Raw genomic sequence first — 20,409 nt, 5'->3', positions numbered from 1 at the left:
GGAACTTCAACATGGCACTAGGAAACACACTGAGAAAACTGAGTAAAAGTTTCTCCTGCAACCCGTTCCCTTTGTGCTAGATGAACGAACATCTCTCCACATGTTCAGTTCTGAGAGATAAGTGTGTGTGGAAGCCGTCCTTCACTTAACTTGTTGGGAACACAAAGTTTCTATAAAGTTGCCAACTCCACTCCATACATATATATGGGTATGTACTAGCTCCAACTCAGATTTACAGTGAAAACTGCAGGAACTTGAAACCGGCACTAGGAAGCAGACTGAGAGACCAGAGTAATAGTTTTCCCTGCAACCCGTTCCCTTTGTGCTAGATGAACAAACGTCTCTCCATATCCTGAGTTCTGAGAGTTAAGTATGTGTGAAAGCCGACTTTCACCTTGCTTGTTGAGAAAACAAAGTTTCTATACAGTTGCAAACTACACTTCATACAAATATATGCGGAGCTACTAGCTCCAACTCGGTTTTACACTGAATACTGCAGGTAATTCAAACCGGCAATAGGAAACACACTGAGAAAACTGAGTAAAAATTTCCCTGCAATCCGTTCTTTGTGCTAAATGAACGAGCGTCTCTCCACATGCACAGTTGTGAGATATATGTGTGTTTGAAAGCCGACTTTACCTAGCTTATTCGGAACACAAAGTTACTTTTCAGTTGCAAACTACTCTCCATACATTTATATGGGGAGGTACTAGCTCCAACTCGGTTTTACAGTGAAAACTGCAGGAACTTCAACCCGGCAATTGGAAACAGACTGAGAAACCAGAGTAAAAGTTTCTCCTGCAATCTTTACCTTTTGTGCTAGATGAACGAATGTCTCTCCACATGCTAAGTTCTGAGATATATTCGTGTGTGAAAGCCGTCCTTCATCTAGCTTGTTGGGAACACAAAGTTTCTATTCAGTTGCAAACTACTCTCCATACATATATATGGGGAGGTACTAGCTCCAACTCGGTTTTACAGTGAAAACTGCAGGAACTTCAACCCGGCAATTGGAAACAGACTGAGAAACCAGAGTAAAAGTTTCTCCTGCAATCTTTACCTTTTGTGCTAGATGAACGAATATCTCTCCACATGCTAAGTTCTGAGATATATTCGTGTGTGAAAGCCGTCCTTCACCTAGCTTGTTGGGAATACAAAGTTTCTATAAAATTGCTAACTACACTCCTTACGTATATATGGGGATGTACTAGCTCCAACTCGGTCTTACAGTGAAAACTGCAGGAAATTCAAACCGGCACTTGGAATCATACTGAGAAAACAGAGACAAAGTTTCTCCTGCAACGTGTTCCTTTGTGCTAGATGAACGAACGTCTATCCACATGCTCAGTTCTGAGAGATAAATGTGTGTGACAGCCGTCCTTCTACTTGCCTGTTGGGAACACAAAGTGTCGTTAGAGTTGCAAACTACACTCCATACATATATATGGGGAAGTACTAGCTCCAAATCAATTTTACAGTGAAAACTGCAGGAACTTCAAATCGGCACTAGGAAACAGTATGAGAAACCATAGTAAAAGTTTTTCCTGCAACCCTTTCAGTTTGTGCTAGGTGAACGAACCTCTCTCCACATGCTCCGTTCTGAGAGATATGTGTGTTTGAAAGCCGTCCTTCACCTAGCTTGTTGGGAACACAAAGTTCTATATAGTTGAAAACTATATTCCATACGTATATATGGGGAGGTACTTGCTCCAAATCGGTTTTACAGTAAAAACTGCAGGAACTACAAACCGGCTCTAGGAAACAGACTGAGAAACCAGAGTAATAGTTTCCACTGCAATCCGTTCCCTTTGTGGTAGATGAACGTTCGACTCTCCACATGCTATGTTCTGAGAGATATGAGTGTGAAAGCCGTACTTCATCTAGCTAGATGGGAACACAAAATTTCCATACATTTGCAAACTATACTCCTTAAATATATATGGGGAGGTACTAGCTCGTACTCGATTTTACAATGAAAACTGCAGGAACTTCAAACCGGCACTAGGAATCAGACTGAGAAAACAGAGTGATAGTTTCTCATGCAATCCGTTCCCATTGTGCTAGATGAACGAACGTCACAACACATGCTCAGTTCTGAGTGATAATTGTGTGTGAAAGCTGTCCTTCACCTAGCTTGTTGGGAACACAAAGATTCTTTTCAGTTTCTAACTACACTCCATACATATATATGGGGAGGTACTAGTTCTAACTAGGTGTTACAGTGAAAACTACAGGAAATTCAAACAGGCACTAGGAAACACTCTGAGAAAACCGAGAAAAAGTTTCTCCTGCAACCCTTTCCCTTTGTGCTAGATGAACAAACGTCTCTCCACATGCTCAGTTCTGAGAGTTAATTATATGTGAAAGCCGACCTTCACCTAGCTTGTTGAGAAAACAAAGTTTCTATAGAGTTGCAAACTACCCTCCATACATATATTTACGGAGGTACTAGCTCCAACTCGGTTTTACACTGAAAACTGCAGGAAATTCAAACCGGCACTAGGAAACACACTGAGAAAACAGTAAAAGTTTCTAATGCAACCCTTTGCCTTTGTGCTAGATGAACAAACGTCTCTCCACATGTTCAGTTCTGAGAGATAATTGTGTGTGAAAGCCGTCCTTCACCTAGCTTGTTGGGAACACAAAGTGTCTATAATTTTGCAAACTCCACTCCATACATATATATGGGTATTACGAGCTCCAACTCGGATTTACAGTGAAAACTGCAGGAACTTGAAACCGGCACTAGGAAACAGACTGAGAAACCAGACTAATAGTTTCTCCTGCAACCCGTCCCTTTGTGCTAGATGAACGAACGTCTCTCCACATACTCAGTTCTGAGAGATAAGTGTGTGTGAAAGCAGTACTTCACCTTGATTGTTGGGAAGAAAATGTTAATTTTCAGTTCCTATATACACTCCTTACATATATACTTGGAGGTTCTAGCTCCAACTCTGTTTTACAGTGAAAATTGCAGGAACTTCAAACCGGCACTAGGAAACAGACTGAGAAACCAGAGTAAAAGTTTCTCCTGCAAACCTTTCCCTTTGTGCTAGATGAACGAAAGTCTCTGCACATTCTCAGTTCTGAGAGATAAGTGTGTGTGAAAGCCGCCCTTCACCTAGCTTGTTGGGAACACAAAGATTCTATACAGTGGCAAACTACACTCCATACATATATATGGGGATTTACTAGATCCAACACGATTTTACAGTAAAAACTGCAGGAACTACAAACCTTCTCTAGGAATCAGACTGAGTAACCAGAGTAATAGTTTCCACTGCAATCCGTTCCCTTTGTGCTAGATGAACAAACGTCTCTCCACATGCTATATTCTGAGAGATATGTGGGTGAAAGCCGTACTTCACCTAGCTAGATGGGAACACAAAATTTCTATACATTTGCAAACTATACTCCTTAAATATATGGGGAGGTACTAGCTCGTACTCGTTTTTACAATGAAAACTGCAGGAACTTCAAACCGGCACTAGGAAACAGACTGAGAAAACAGAGTAAAAGTTTCTAATGCAACCCTTTCCCTTTGTGCTAGATGAACAAACGTCTCTCCACATTTTCAGTTCTGAGAGATAAGTGTGTGTGTAAGCCGTACTTCACCTAGGTTGTTGGGAACACACAGTGTCTATAAAGTTGCAAACTACTCTCCATACATATATATGGGTATGTACTAGCTCCAACTCGGATTTACAGTGAAAACTGCAGGAACTTGAAACCGGCACTAGGAAACAGACTGAGAAACCAGAATAATAGTTTCTCCTGCAACCCGTCCCTTTGTGCTAGATGAACGAACGTTTCTCCACATACTCAGTTCTGAAGATAAGTGTTTGTGAAAGTCGTCCTTCACCTAGATTGTTGGGAACACAATGTTTATTTTCAGTTTCTATATACACTACTTACATATATATTTGGAGGTTCTAGCTCCAACTCTGTTTTACAGTGAAAACTGCAGGAACTTCAAACCGGCACTAGGAAACAGACTGAGAAACCAGAGTAAAATTTTCTCCTGCAAACCTTTCCCTTTGTGATAGATGAATGAAAGTCTCTGCACATTCTCAGATCTGAGAGATAAGTGTGTGTGAAAGCCGTCCTTCACCTAGCTTGTTGGGAACACAAAGTTTCTATACAGTCGCAAACTACTCACCATACATATATATGGGGAGGTACTAGCTCCAACTCGGTCTTACATTGAAAACTGCAGGAACTGCAAAACGGCACTTGGAAACAGACTGAGAAACCAGAGAAAAAGACTCTCCTGAAAACTCTTCCTTTTGTGCTGAATGAACGAACGTCTATCCACATGCTGAGTTCTGATAAATAAGTGTGTGTGAAAGCTGACCTTCACCTAGCTTGTTGGGAACACAAGTTTCTATTCAGTTACAAACTACAGTATATACATATATATGGGGAGTTACAAGCTCCAAATCGGTTTTACAGTGAAAACTGCAGGAACGTCAAACCAGCACTAGGAAACACACTGAGAAACCTGAATAAAATTTTCTCCTGCTACCTGTTCCTTTTGTGCTACATGAACGTACGTCTCTCCACATGCTCAGTTCTGAGAGATAATAGTGTGTGAAAGCCGTCCTTCACCTAGCTTGTTGGGAACACAAAGTTTCTATACAGTTGCAAACTACACTCCATACATATATATGGGGTGGTACTAGCTCCAACACTGTTTTACACTGAAAACTGCTGTAACTTCAAACCGGCACCAGGAAACAGAATGAGAAACCTGAGTAAATGTATCTCCTGCAACCGGTTCCCTTAATGCTAGATGAACGAACTTCTCTCCACATGCTCATTTCACAGAGATACGTGCGTGTGAAAGCCGTCCTTCACCTAGCTTTTGGGAACACAAAGTTTCTATACAGTTGCTATTTCCACTCCATACATACATATGGGGATGTACAAGCTCCAAATCGGTTTTACAGTAAAAACTGCAGGAACTTCAAACCGGCACTAGGAAACCCACTGAGAAAACTGAGTAAAAGTTTCTCTTGCAACCCTTTCCCTTTGTGCTAGATGAACAAACGTCTCTCCACATGTTCAGTTCTGAGAGATAAATGTGTGTGAAAGCCGTCCTTCACCTAGATTGTTGGGAACACAAAGTTCCTATAAAGTTGCAAACTCCACTCCATACATATATATGGGTATGCACAAGCTCCAACTCGGATTTAAAGTGAAAACTGCAGGAAATTGAAACTGGCACTAGGAAACAGACTGAGAAACCAGACTAATAGTTTCTCCTGCAACTCGTCCCTTTGTGCTAGATGAACGAACGTCTCTACACATGCTCAGTTCTGAGAGATACGTGTGTGTGAAAGCCCTCCTTCAACTAGCTTGTTGGGAACACAAAGTTTTTTTAAGTTTCTAACTACACTCCATACATATATATGGGGAGGTACTAGCTCCAACACCGATTTACAGTGAAAACTGCAGGAACTTCAACATGGCACTAGGAAACACACTGAGAAAACTGAGTAAAAGTTTCTCCTGCAACCCGTTCCCTTTGTGCTAGATGAACGAACATCTCTCCACATGTTCAGTTCTGAGAGATAAGTGTGTGTGGAAGCCGTCCTTCACTTAACTTGTTGGGAACACAAAGTTTCTATAAAGTTGCAAACTCCACTCCATACATATATATGGGTATGTACTAGCTCCAACTCAGATTTACAGTGAAAACTGCAGGAACTTGAAACCGGCACTAGGAAGCAGACTGAGAGACCAGAGTAATAGTTTTCCCTGCAACCCGTTCCCTTTGTGCTAGATGAACAAACGTCTCTCCATATCCTGAGTTCTGAGAGTTAAGTATGTGTGAAAGCCGACTTTCACCTTGCTTGTTGAGAAAACAAAGTTTCTATACAGTTGCAAACTACACTTCATACAAATATATGCGGAGCTACTAGCTCCAACTCGGTTTTACACTGAATACTGCAGGTAATTCAAACCGGCAATAGGAAACACACTGAGAAAACTGAGTAAAAATTTCCCTGCAATCCGTTCTTTGTGCTAAATGAACGAGCGTCTCTCCACATGCACAGTTCTGAGATATATGTGTGTTTGAAAGCCGACTTTACCTAGCTTATTCGGAACACAAAGTTACTTTTCAGTTGCAAACTACTCTCCATACATTTATATGGGGAGGTACTTGCTCCAACTCTGTTTTACAATGAAAACTGCAGGAACTTCAAACTGGCACTAGGAAACATTCTGAGAAACCATAGTAAAAGTTTCTGCTGCAAACCTTTCAATTTGTGCTAGATGAACGAAACTCTCTCCACATGCTCCGTTCTGAGGTATATGTGTGTGTGAAAGCCGTCCTTCACCTAGCTTGTTGGGAACACAAAGTTTCTATACAGTTGCAAACTATACTCTATACATACATATGGGTAGGTACTAGATCCAACACGGTTTTACACTGAAAACTGCAGGAACTTCAAACCGGAACTAGGAAAAACACTGAGAAATCTGAGTAAAATTTTCTCCTGCAAACGGTTCCTTGTGCTAGATGAACGAAATTCTCTCCACGTGCTCAGTTCTGAGAGATAAGAGTGAGTGAAAACCGTCCTTCACCTAGCTTGTTTGGAACACAAAGTTTGTATAAAGTTGCAAATTACTCTCCATACATATATATGGGGAGGTACTAGCTCCAACTCGATTTTACAGTGAAAACTGCAGGAACTTCAAACCGGCACTAGGAAACAGACTGAGAAACCAGAGTAAAAGTTTCTCCTGCAACTCCTTCCCTTTGTGCTAGATGGACGAAAGTCTATCCACATGCTCAGTGCTGAGAGATAAGTGTGTGTGAAAGCCGTCCTTCAACTTGCTTGTTTGGAACACAAAGATTCTATAGAGTTGCAAACTACACTCCATACATATATATGGGAAAGTACTAGCTCCAACACGATTTTACAGTAAAAACTGCAGGAACTACAAACCGGCTCTAGGAAACAGACTGAGAAACCAGAGTAATAGTTTCCACTGCAATCCGTTCCCTTTGTGGTAGATGAACGTACTACTCTCCACATGCTATGTTCTGATAGATATGAGTGTGAAAGCCGTACTTCATCTAGCTAGATGGGAACACAAAATTTCTATACATTTGCAAACTATACTCCTTAAATATATATGGGGAGGTACTAGCTCGTACTCGTTTTTACAATGAAAACTGCAGGAACTTCAAACCGGCACTAGGAATCAAACTGAGAAAAAGGAGTGATAGTTTCTCATGCAATCCGTTCCCATTGTGCTATATGAACGAACGTCACAACACATGCTCAGTTCTGAGTGATAATTGTGTGTGAAAGCCGTTCTTCACCTAGCTTGTTGGGAACACAAAGATTCTTTTCAGTTTCTAACTACACTCCATACATATATATGGGGAGGTACTAGTTCTAACTAATTGTTACAGTGAAAACTACAGGAACTTCATACAGGCACTAGGAAACACTCTGAGAAAACCGAGAAAAAGTTTCTCCTGCAACCCTTTCCCTTTGTGCTAGATGAACAAATGTCTCTCCACATGCTCAGTTCTGAGAGTTAATTATGTGTGAAAGCCGACCTTCACCTAGCTTGTTGAGAAAACAAAGTTTCTATAGAGTTGCAAACTACCCTCCATACATATATTTACGGAGGTACTAGCTCCAACTCGGTTTTACACTGAAAACTGCAGGAAATTCAAACCGGCACTAGGAAATACACTGAGAAAACTGAGTAAAGTTTCTAATGCAACCCTTTCCCTTTGTGCTAGATGAACAAACGTCTCTCCACATGTTCAGTTTTGAGAGATAATTGTGTGTGAAAGCCGTCCTTCACCTAGCTTGTTGGGAACACAAAGTGTCTATAATTTTGCAAACTCCAATCCATACATATATATGGGTATGTACGAGCTCCAACTCGGATTTACAGTGAAAACTGCAGGAACTTGAAACCGGCACTAGGAAACAGACTGAGATAGCAGACTAATAGTTTTTCCTGCAACCCGTCCCTTTGTGCTAGATGAACGAACGTCTCTCCACATACTCAGTTCTGAGAGATAAGTGTGTGTGAAAGCAGTCCTTCACCTTGATTGTTGGGAAGAAAATGTTTATTTTCAGTTCCTATATACACTCCTTACATATATATTTGGAGGTTCTAGCTCCAACTCTGTTTTACAGTGAAAATTGCAGGAACTTCAAACCGGCACTAGGAAACAGACTGAGAAACCAGAGTAAAAGTTTCTCCTGCAAACCTTTCCCTTTGTGCTAGATGAACGAAAGTCTCTGCACATTCTCAGTTCTCAGAGATATGTGTGTGTGAAAGCCGCCCTTCACCTAGCTTGTTGGGAACACAAAGATTCTATACAGTGGCAAACTACACTCCATACATATATATGGGGATTTACTAGCTCCAACACGATTTTACAGTAAAAACTGCAGGAACTACAAACCTTCTCTAGGAAACAGACTGAGTAACCAGAGTAATAGTTTCCACTGCAATGCTTTCCCTTTGTGCTAGATGAACGAACGTCTCTCCACATGCTATAATCTGAGAGATATGTGTGTGAAAGCCGTACTTCACCTAGCTAGATGGGAACACAAAATTTCTATATATTTGCAAACTATACTCCTTAAATCTATATGGGGAGGTACTAGCTCGTACTCGTTTTTACAATGAAAACTGCAGGAACTTCAAACCGGCACTAGGAAACAGACTGAGAAAACAGAGTGATATTTTCTCATGCAATCCGTTCCCATTGTGCTAGATGAACGAACGTCACAACACATGCTCAGTTCTGAGAGATAATTGTGGGTGAAAGCCGTCCTTCACCTAGCTTGTTGGGAACACAAAGTATCTATACATTTGCAAACTACTCTCCATACATATATATGGGGAAGTACTAGCTCCAACACGATTTTACAGTGAAAACTGCAGGAACTTCAAATCGGCACTTGGAAACAGACTGGGAAACCAGAGAAATATTTTCTCCTGCAACCCGTTCCCTTTGTGCTAGATGAACAAACGTCTCTCCACATGATAAGTTCTGAGAGATATGTGAGTATGAAAGTCGTCCTTCACCTAGCTTGTTGGGAACACAAAGTTTCTATTCAGTTGCAAACTACTCTCCATACATATATATGGGGAGGTACTAGCTCCAACTCAGATTTACAGTGAAAACTGCAGGAACTTCTTACCGGAACTAGGAAAGAGACTGAGAAACCAGACAAATAGTTTCTCCTGCAAACCGTTCAGTTTGTGCTAGATTAACGAACGTCTATCCACATGCTCAGTTCTGAGAGATAAATGTGTGTGAAAGCCGTCCTTCTCCTTGCTTGTTGGGAACACAAAGTGTCGTTAGAGTTGCAAACTACACTCCATAAATATACATGGGGAAGTACTAGCTCCAACTCAATTTTACAGTGAAAACTGTAGGAACTTCAAACCGGCACTAGGAAACAGTCTGAGAAACCATAGTAAAAGTTTTTCCTGCAACCATTTCACTTTGTGCTAGGTGAATGAACCTCTCTCCACATGCTCCGTTCTGAGAGATATGTGTCTTTGAAAGCCGTCCTTCACCTAGCTTGTTGGGAACACAAAGTTCTATATAGTTGAAAACCATATTCCATACATATATATGGGGAGGTACTTGCTCCAAATCGGTTTTACAGTAAAAACTGCAGGAATTTCAAACTGGCACTAGGAAACAGACTGAGAAACCAGAGTAAAAGATTCTCCAGCAATCCGTTCCCTTTGTGCTAGATGAACGAAATTCTCTCCACGTGCTCAGTTCTGATTGATAAGTGTGAGTGAAAGTCGTCCTTCACTTAGCTTGTTTGGAACACAAAGTTTCTATACAGTTGCAAACTCCACTCCATACATATATATTGGGAGGTACTAGCTCCAACTCGGTTTTACAGTGAAAACTGCAGGAACTTCATACAGGCACTAGGAAACAGACTGAGAAACGAGACTAATAGTTTCTCCTGCAACTCGTCCATTTGTGCTAGATGAACGAACGTCTCTCCACATGCTCAGTTCTGAGAGATAAGTGTGTGTGTAAGCCGTCCTTCACCTAGCGTGTTGGGAACACAATGATTCTATACAGTTGCAAACTACACTCCATACATATATATGGGGAGGTACTAGCTCCAACTCGGTTTTACAGGGGTAACTGCAGGAAATTCAATCCGGCACTAGGATACAGACTGAGAAACCACAGAAAAAGTTTCTCCTGCCACCCGTTCCCTTTGTGCTAGATGAACGAACGTCTCTTCACATGCTCAGTTTTGAGAAATAAGTGTGTGTGAAAGCCGTCCTTCAACTAGCTTGTTGGGAACACAAAGTTTCTAAAAATTTGTAAATTCCACTCCATACATATATATGGTAGGTACTAGCTCCAACTCAGATTTACAGTGAAAACTGCAGGAACTACAAACCGGCACTAGGAAAGAGACTGAGATACCAGACATATACTTTCACCTGCCACCCGTTCCCTTTGTGCTAGATGAACGAACGTCTCTCAACATGCTCAGTTCTGAGAGATAAGTGTGTGTTTAAGCCGTCCTTCACCTAGCTTTTTGGGAACACAAAGTTTCTATACAGTTGAAAAAGACACTCCATACATACATATGGGGAGGTTCTAACTCCAACTCGGTTTTACAGATGAAACTGCAGGAATTTCAATCCGGCACTAGGAAACAGACTGAGAAACCAGATTAAAACTTTCTCCTGCAACTCATTTCATTGTGCTAGATGAACGAACGTCTATCCACATGCTCAGTTCTGAGAGATAATATTTTGTGAAAGCCGTCCTTCAACTTGCTTGTTGGGAACACAAAGGTTCTATACAGTTGCAAACTGCACTCCATAAATATATATGGGAAAGTACCAGCTCCAACACGATTTTACAGTAAAAACTGCAGGAACTACAAACCGGCTCTAGGAAACAGAATGAGAAACCAGAATAATAGTTTCCACTGCAATCCGTTCCCTTTGTGCTAGATGAACGAACTTCTCTCCACATGCTAATTTCTGAGAGATATGTGTGTGAAAGCCGTACTTCATCTTGCTAGATGGGAACACAAAATTTCTTTACATTTGCAAACTATACTCCTTAAATATTTATGGGGAGGTACTACCTCGTACTTGTTTTTACAGTGAAAACTGCAGGAACTTCAAACCGGCACTAGGAAACAGACTGAGAAAACAGAGTGATAGTTTCTCATGCAATCCGTTCCCATTGTGCTAGATGAACGAACGTCACAACACATGCTCAGTTCTGAGTGATAAGTGTGTGTGAAAGCCGTCCTTCAATTAGCTTGATTGGAAAACAAAGATTCTTTTCAGTTTCTAACTACAATCCAAAAATATATATGGGGAGGTACTAGTTCAAACTAGGTGTTACAGTGAAAACTGCAGGAACTTCATACAAGCACTAGGAAACACTCTGAGAAAACCGAGAAAAAGTTTCTACAGCAACCCTTTCCATTTGTGCTAGATGAACAAACATCTCTCCACATGCTCAGTTCTGAGAGTTAATTATGTGTGAAAGCCGACCTTCACCTAGCTTGTTGAGAAAAAAAGTTTCTATAGAGTTGCAAACTACCCTCCATACATATATTTACGGAGGTACTAGCTCCAACTCGGTTTTACACTGAAAACTGCAGGAAATTCAAACCAGCATTAGGAAACACACTGAGAAAACTGAGTAAAAATTTCCCCTGCAAACCTTTCCCTTTGTGCTAGATGAACGAACGTCTATTCACATGCTCAGTTTTGAGAGATAAGTGTTTGTGAAAGCCGTCCTTCACCTAGCGTGTTGGGAACACAATGATTCTATACAGTTGCAAACTACACTCCATACATATATATGGGGAGGTACTAGCTCCAACTCGGTTTTACAGAGGTAACTGCAGGAAATTCAATCCGGCACTAGGATACAGACTGAGAAACCATAGAAAAAGTTTCTCCTGCCACCCGTTCCCTTTGTGCTAGATGAACGAACGTCTATTCACATGCTCAGTTTTGAGAGATAAGTGTGTGTGAAAGCCGTCCTTCACCTAGCTTGTTGGGAACACAAAGTTTCTATAAAGTTGCAAACTCCACTCCATACATATATATGGGTAGGTACTAGCTCCAACTCAGATTTACAGTGAAAACTGCAGGAACTTCTTACCGGAACTAGGAAAGAGACTGAGAAACCAGACAAATAGTTTCTCCTGCAAACCGTTCAGTTTGTGCTAGATGAACGAACGTCTCACCACATGCTCAGTTCTCAGATATAAGTGCGTGTGAAAGCCGTACTTCAACTAGCTTGTTTTGAACACGAAGTTTCTATAGAGTTGAAAAAGACACTCCATACATACATATGGGGAGGTTCTAACTCCAACTCGGTTTTACAGATGAAACTGCAGGAAATTCAATCCGGCACTAGGATAAATACTGAGAAACCAGAGAAAAAGTTTCTCCTGCACACCTATCCCTTTGTGCTAGATGAACGAACGTCTCCCCACATGCTCAGTTCTGAAAGATAAGTATGTGTGAAAGCCGTCCTTCACCTAGCTTGTTGGGAACACAAAGTTTCTACACAGTTGCAAACTACTCTGCATAAATATATATGGGGAAGTACTAGCTCCAACTCGGTTTAACATTGACAACTGCAGGAATGTGAAACCGGCACTTGGAAACAGACTGAGAAACCAAAGTAAAACTTTCTCCTGCCACCAGTTCCCTTTGTGCTATATGAACGAAAGTCTTTCCACATGATCATTTCTGAGAGATAAGTGTGTGTGAAAGCCGTCGTTCACCTAGCTTGTTGGGAATACAACGTTTCTATACAGTTGCTAACTACACTCCATACATATATATTGGGAGGTAATACCTCCAAGTCGGTTTTACAGTGAAAACTGCAGGAACTTCAAACCGGCACTTGGAAACAGACTGAGAGATTGGAGTAAATGATTTTCCTGCAACCTATTCCTTTTGTGCTAGATGAACCAACGTCTCTCCACATGCTCAGTTCTCAGAGATAGTTGGGTGTGAAAGCCGTACTTCACCTAGCTTGTAGGGAACACAAAGTTCCTTTTCAGTTGGAAATTGCACTCCATATATACATATGGGGAGGTACTATCTCCAACTCGTTTTTACAGTGAAAACTGCAGGAACTTCAAACTGGCACTTGAAAACAGACTGAGAAAACACAGTAAGTGTTTCACCTGCAACTCGCTACATTTTTGCTATTTGAACGAACATCTCTCCACATGCTCAGTTCTGAGAGATAATTGGGTGTGAAAGCCGTACTTCACCTACCTTGTTGGGAACACAAAGTTCCTCTTCAGTTGGAAATTGCACTCCATACATACATATGGGGAGGTACTAGCTCCAACTCGGTTTTACAGTGAAAAATGCAGGAACTTCAAACCGGCACTAAGAAAGAGACTGAGAAACCAGACTAATAGTTTTTCCTGCAAACCGTTCACTTTGTGCTAGATGAACGAACATCTCTCCAAATGCTCAATTCTGAGGGATATGTGTGTGTGAAAGCCGTCCTTCACCTAGCTTGTTGGGAACACAAAGTTTCTATACAGTTGCAATCTACACTCCATACATATATATGGTGAGGTATGAGATCCAACACGGTTTTACTGAAAACTGCAGGAACTTCAAACCGGCATTAGGAAACACACTGAGAAAACTGAGTAAAAGTTTCTTATGCAAACCTTTCCTTTTGTGCTAGATGAACGAACGTCTATCCACATGCTCAGTTGTGAGAGATAAGTGTGTGTGACAGCCGCCCTTCACGTAGCTTGTTGGGAACACAATGATTCTATATAGTTGCAAATACATTCCATACATATATATGGGGTGGTACTAAATCCAACTCGGTTTTACAGAGGTAACTGCAGGAAATTCAATCCGGCACTAGGATACAGACTGAGAAACCATAGAAAAATTTTCTCCTGCAACCCGTTCCTTTTGTGCTAGATGAACGATCGTCTCTTCACATGCTCAGTTTTGAGAGATAAGTGTGTGTGAAAGCCGTCCTTCACCTAGCTTGTTGGGATCACAAAGTTTCTATAAAGTTGCAAATTCCAATCCATACATATATATGGGTTAGTACTAGTTCCAACTCAGATTTACAGTGAAAACTGCAGGAACTTCAAACCGGCACTAAGAAAGAGACTGAGAAACCAGACTAATAGTTTTTCCTGCAAACCGTTCACTTTGTGCTAGATGAACGAACATCTCTCCAAATGCTCAATTCTGAGGGATATGTGTGTGTGAAAGCCGTCCTTCACCTAGCTTGTTGGGAACACAAAGTTTCTATACATTTGAAAAAGACACTCCATACATACATATGGGGAGGTTCTAACTCCAACTCGGTTTTACAGATGAAACTGCAGGAAATTCAATCCGGCAGTAGGATACAGACTGAGAAACCAGAGAAAAAGTTTCTCCTGCAAACCTTTCCCTTTGTGCTAGATGAACGAACGTCTCTCCACATGCTCAGTTCTGAGAGATAAGTGTGTGTGAAAGCCGTCCTTCACCTAGCTTGTTGGGAATACAAAGTTTCTATACAGTTGCAAACTACACTAGATACAAATATATGGGGAGGTACTAGCTCCAACTCAGTTTTACAGTGAAATCTGCAGTAACTTCAAACCGGCACTAGGAAAAACACTGAGAAACTTGAGTGGAAATTTCTCCTGCAAACCGTTCCCTTTCTGCTAGATGAACGAACGTCTCACCACATGCTCAGTTCTGAGAGATAAGTGCGTGTGAAAGCCGTCCTTCACCTATCATGTTGGGAACACAAAGTTTCTATAAATTTGCCAACTACACGCCATACATATATATTGGTATGTACTAGCTCCAACACGGTTTTACACTGAAAACTGCAGGAACTTCATACCGGCACTAGGAAACAGTCTGAGAAACCATAGTAAAAGTTTCTGCTGCAACCCTTTCACTTTGTGCTAGATGAACGAACCTCTCTCCACATGCTAATTTCTGAGAGATATGTGTGTGTGAAAGCCTTCCTTCACCTATCATGTTGGGAACACAAAGTTCTATATAGTTGAAAATTATATTCCATACATATATATGGGGAGGTACTTGCTCCAAATCGGTTTTACACTGAAAACTGCAGGAACTTCAAACAGGAACTAGGAAAAACACTGAGAAATCTGAGTAAAATTTTCTCCTGCAACCGGTTCCTTGTGCTAGATGAACGTAATTCTCTCCACTTGCTCAGTTCTGAGAGATAATTGTGAGTGAAAGCCGTCCTTCACCTAGCTTGTTTGGAACACAAAGATTGTATACAGTTGCAAACTAAAATCCTTACATATATATGGGGAACTACTATCTCCAACTCGGTTTTACAGTGAAAACTGCAGGAACTTCAAACCGGAGCTAGAAAAAAGACTGAAAAACCAGAGTAAATTTTCTCCTGCAACCAGTTGCATTTGTGCTAGATGAACGAACGTCACTCCACATGCTCAGTTCTGAAAGATAAGTATGTGTGAAAGCCGCCCTTCACCTAGCTTGTTGGGAACACAAAGTTTCTTCACAGTTGCAAACAACTCTGCATAAATATATATGGGTAGGTACTAGCTCCAACTCGGTTTTACATTGACAACTGCAGGAACGTGAAACCGGCACTTGGAAACAGACTGAGAGATCAGAGTAAATGATTTTCCTGCAACCTATTCCTTTTGTGCTAGATGAACCAACGTCTCTCCTCATACTCAGTTCTGAGAGATATTTGGGTGTGAAAGCCGTAGTTCACCTAGCTTGTAGGGAACACAAAGTTCCTTTTCAGTTGGATATTGCACTCCATACATACATATGGGGAGGTACTATCTCCAACTCGTTTTTACAGTGAAAACTGCAGGAACTTCAAACCGGCACTTGAAAACAGACTGAGAAAACACAGTAAGTGTTTCACCTGCAACTCGCTACATTTTTGCTATTTGAACGAACATCTCTCCACATGCTCAGTTCTGAGAGATAATTGGGTGTGAAAGCCGTACTTCCCCTAGATTGTTGGGAACACAAAGTTCCTTTTCAGTTGGAAATTGCACTCCATACATACATATTGGGAGGTACTAGCTCCAACACTGTTTTACACTGAAAAATGCAGGAACTTCAAACCGGCAGTAGGAAACAGACTGAGAAACCAGAGTAAAATTTTCTCATGTAATCCTTTCCCTTTGTGCTGGATGAACGATCGTCTCACCATATGCTCAGGTCTGAGAGATAAGTGTGTGTGAAAGACGTCCTTCACCTAGCTTGTTGGGAATGCAAAGTTTCTATACAGTTGCAATCTACACTCCATACATATATATGGTGAGGTACGAGCTCCAACACGGTTTTACTGAAAAATGCAGGAACTTCAAACCGGCACTAGGAAACACACTGAGAAAACTGAGTAAAAGTTTCTCATGCAAACCGTTCCTTTGGTGCTAGATGAACGAACGTCTATCCACATGCTCAGTTGTGAGAGATATGTGTGCTTGAAAGCCGTCCTTCAACTAGCATGTTGGGAACACAAAGTTTCTATAGAGTTGCAAAGTACAGTCCTTACAAATATAAGGGGATGTACAAAGTCCAACTCGGTTTTACATTGAAACCTGCAGGAACTTCAAACCGGAACTAGGAAAAACACTGAGAAATCTGAGTAAAATTTTCTCCTGCAACCGGTTCCATGTGCTAGATGAACGAAATTCTCTCCACGTGCTCAGTTCTGAGAGATAAGTGTGAGTGAAAAGCGTCCTTCACCTAGCTTGTTTGGAACACAAAGTTTGTATACAGTTGCAAATTCCACTCCATAAATATATATGGGGAGGTACTAGCTCCAACTCGGTTTTACAGTGAAAACTGCAGGAACTTCAAACCGGCACTAGGAAACAGACTGAGAAACCAGAGTAAAAGTTTCTCCTGCAAATCGTTCCCTTTGTGCTAGATGGACGAACGTCTATCCACATGCTCAGATCAGAGAGATATTTGTGTGTGAAAGCCGTCCTTCAACTAGCTTGTTCGGAACACAAAGATTCTTTTCAGTTTCTAACTACACTCCATACATATATATGGGGAGGTACTAGTTCTAACTAGGTGTTACAGTGAAAACTACAGGAACTTCAAACCGGCACTAGGAAACACTCTGAGAAAACCGAGAAAAAGTTTCTCCTGCAACCCTTTCCCTTTGTGCTAGATGAACAAACGTCTCTCCACATGCTCAGTTCTGAGAGTTAATTATGTGTGAAAGCCGACCTTCACCTAGCTTGTTGAGAAAACAAAGTTTCTATAGAGTTGCAAACTACCCTCCATACATATATTTACGGAGGTACTAGCTCCAACTCGGTTTTACACTGAAAACTGCAGGAAATTGAAACCGGCACTAGGAAACACACTGAGAAAACTGAGTAAAAGTTTCTAATGCAACCCTTTCCCTTTGTGCTAGATGAACAAACGTCTCTCCACATTTTCAGTTCTGAGAGATAAGTGTGTGTGTAAGCCGTCCTTCACCTAGGTTGTTGGGAACACACAGTGTCTATAAAGTTGCAAACCACTCTCCATACATATATATGGGTATGTACTAGCTCCAACTCGGATTTACAGTGAAAACTGCAGGAACTTGACACCGGCACTAGGAAACAGACTGAGAAAACAGAATAATAGTTTCTCTTGCAACCCGTCCCTTTGTGCTAGATGAACGAACGTCTCTCCACATACTCAGTTCTGAGAGATAAGTGTGTGTGAAAGCCGTCCTTCACCTAGATTGTTGGGAACAAAATGTTTATTTTCAGTTTCTATATACACTCCTTACATATATATTTGGAGGTTCTAGCTCCAACTCTCTTTTACAGTGAAAACTGCAGGAACTTCAAACAGGCACTAGGAAACAGACTGAGAAACCAGAGTAAAAGTTTCTCCTGCAAACCTTTCCCTTTGTGCTAGATGAACGAAAGTCTGTGCACATTCTCAGATCTGAGAGATAAGTGTGTGTGAAAGCGGTCCTTCACATAGCTTGTTGGGAACACAATGATTCTATACATTTGCAAACTACACTCCATACATATATATGGGGAGGTACTAGCTCCAACTCGGTTTTACAGTGAAAACTGCAGGAACTTCAAACTGGCACTAGGAAACAGACTGAGAAACCAGAGTAAAAGTTTCTCCTGCAACCCGTTCTTTTTGTGCTAGATGAACGAACGTCACTCCACATGCTCAGTTCTGAAAGATAAGTATGTGTGAAAGCCGTCCTTCACCTTGCTTGTTGGGAACACAAAATTTCTACACAGTTGCAAACTACTCTGCATAAATATATATGGGGAAGTACTAGCTCCAACTCGGTTTAACATTGACAACTGCAGGAATGTGAAACCAGCACTTGGAAACAGACTGAGAAACCAAAGTAAAACTTTCTCCTGCCACCAGTTCCCTTTGTGCTATATGAACGAAAGTCTTTCCACATGATCATTTCTGAGAGATAAGTGTGTGTGAAAGCCGTCGTTCACCTAGCTTGTTGGGAATACAAAGTTTCTATACAGTTGCAAACTACACTCCATACATATATATGGGGAGGTAATACCTCCAATTCGGTTTTACAGTGAAAACTGCAGGAACTTCAAACCGGCACTTGGAAACAGACTGAGAGATCGGAGTAAATGATTTTCCTGCAACCTATTCCTTTTGTGCTAGATGAACCAACGTCTCTCCTCATGCTCAGTTCTCAGAGATAGTTGGGTGTGAAAGCCGTACTTCACCTAGCTTGTAGGGAACACAAAGTTCCTTTTCAGTTGGAAATTGCACTCCATATATACATATGGGGAGGTACTATCTCCAACTCGTTTTTACAGTGAAAACTGCAGGAACTTCAAACCGGCACTTGAAAACAGACTGAGAAAACACAGTAAGTGTTTCACCTGCAACTCGCTACATTTTTGCTATTTGAACGAACATCTCTCCACATGCTCAGTTCTGAGAGATAATTGGGTGTGAAAGCCGTACTTCACCTAGCTTGTTGGGAACACAAAGTTCCTTTTCAGTTGGAAATTGCACTCCATACATACATATGGGGAGGTACTAGCTCCAACTCGGTTTTACAGTGAAAAATGCAGGAACTTCAAACCGGCACTAAGAAAGAGACTGAGAAACCAGACTAATAGTTTTTCCTGCAAACCGTTCACTTTGTGCTAGATGAACGAACATCTCTCCAAATGCTCAATTCTGAGGGATATGTGTGTGTGAAAGCCGTCCTTCACCTAGCTTGTTGGGAATACAAAGTTTCTATACAGTTGCAATCTACACTCCATACATATATATTGTGAGGTACTAGCTCCAACTCAGTTTTACAGTGAAAACTGCAGTAACTTCAAACCGGCACTAGGAAAAACACTGAGAATCCTGAGTGAAAATTTCTCCTGCTACCCGTTCCCTTTCTGCTAGATGTACGAATGTCTCACCACATGCTCAGTTCTGAGAGATAATTGTGTGTGAAAGCCGTCCTTCACCTAGCTTTTTGGGAACACAAAGATTCTATACAGTTGCAAATTACACTCCATATATATCTATGGAAATGTACTAGCTCTAACTCAATTTTACAGTGAAAACTGCAGGAACTTCAAACCGGCACTAGGAAACAGACTGAGAAACCAGAGTAAAATTATATCCTGCAACCCGTTCCCTTAGTGCTAGATAAAAGAAAGTCTCTCCACATGCACAGTTCTGAGAGATAAGTGTGTGTGAAAGCCGTACTTCACCTAGCTTGTTTGGAACACAAAGTTTCTATACAGTTGAAACCTCCAATGCATACATATATATGGGGTGGTACTAGCTCCAACTCGGTTTTACAGTGAAAACTGCAGGAACTTCAAACTGGCACTAGGAAACAGACTGAGAAACCAGAGTAAAAGTTTCTCCTGCAACCCGTTCCTTTTGTGCTAGATGAACGAACGTCACTCCACATGCTCAGTTCTGAAAGATAAGTATGTGTGAAAGCCGTCCTTCACCTAGCTTGTTGGGAACACAAAGTTTCTACACAGTTGCAAACTACTCTGCATAAATATATATGGGGAAGTACTAGCTCCAACTCGGTTTAACATTGACAACTGCAGGAACGTGAAACCGGCACTTGGAAACAGACTGAGAAACCAAAGTAAAACTTTCTCCTGCCACCAGTTCCCTTTGTGCTATATGAACGAAAGTCTTTCCACATGATCATTTCTGAGAGATCAGTGTGTGTGAAAGCCGTCGTTCACCTAGCTTGTTGGGAATACAAAGTTTCTATACAGTTGCAAACTACACTCCATACATATATATTGGGAGGTAATACCTCCAAGTCGGTTTTACAGTGAAAACTGCAGGAACTTCAAACCGGCACTTGGAAACAGACTGAGAGATCGGAGT

This window comes from Camelus dromedarius, chromosome X, assembly GCF_036321535.1.
Source record: "Camelus dromedarius isolate mCamDro1 chromosome X, mCamDro1.pat, whole genome shotgun sequence".
In the NCBI taxonomy this organism is placed as follows: Eukaryota; Metazoa; Chordata; class Mammalia; order Artiodactyla; family Camelidae; genus Camelus; species Camelus dromedarius.
This window is presented reverse-complemented; position numbering follows the sequence as displayed.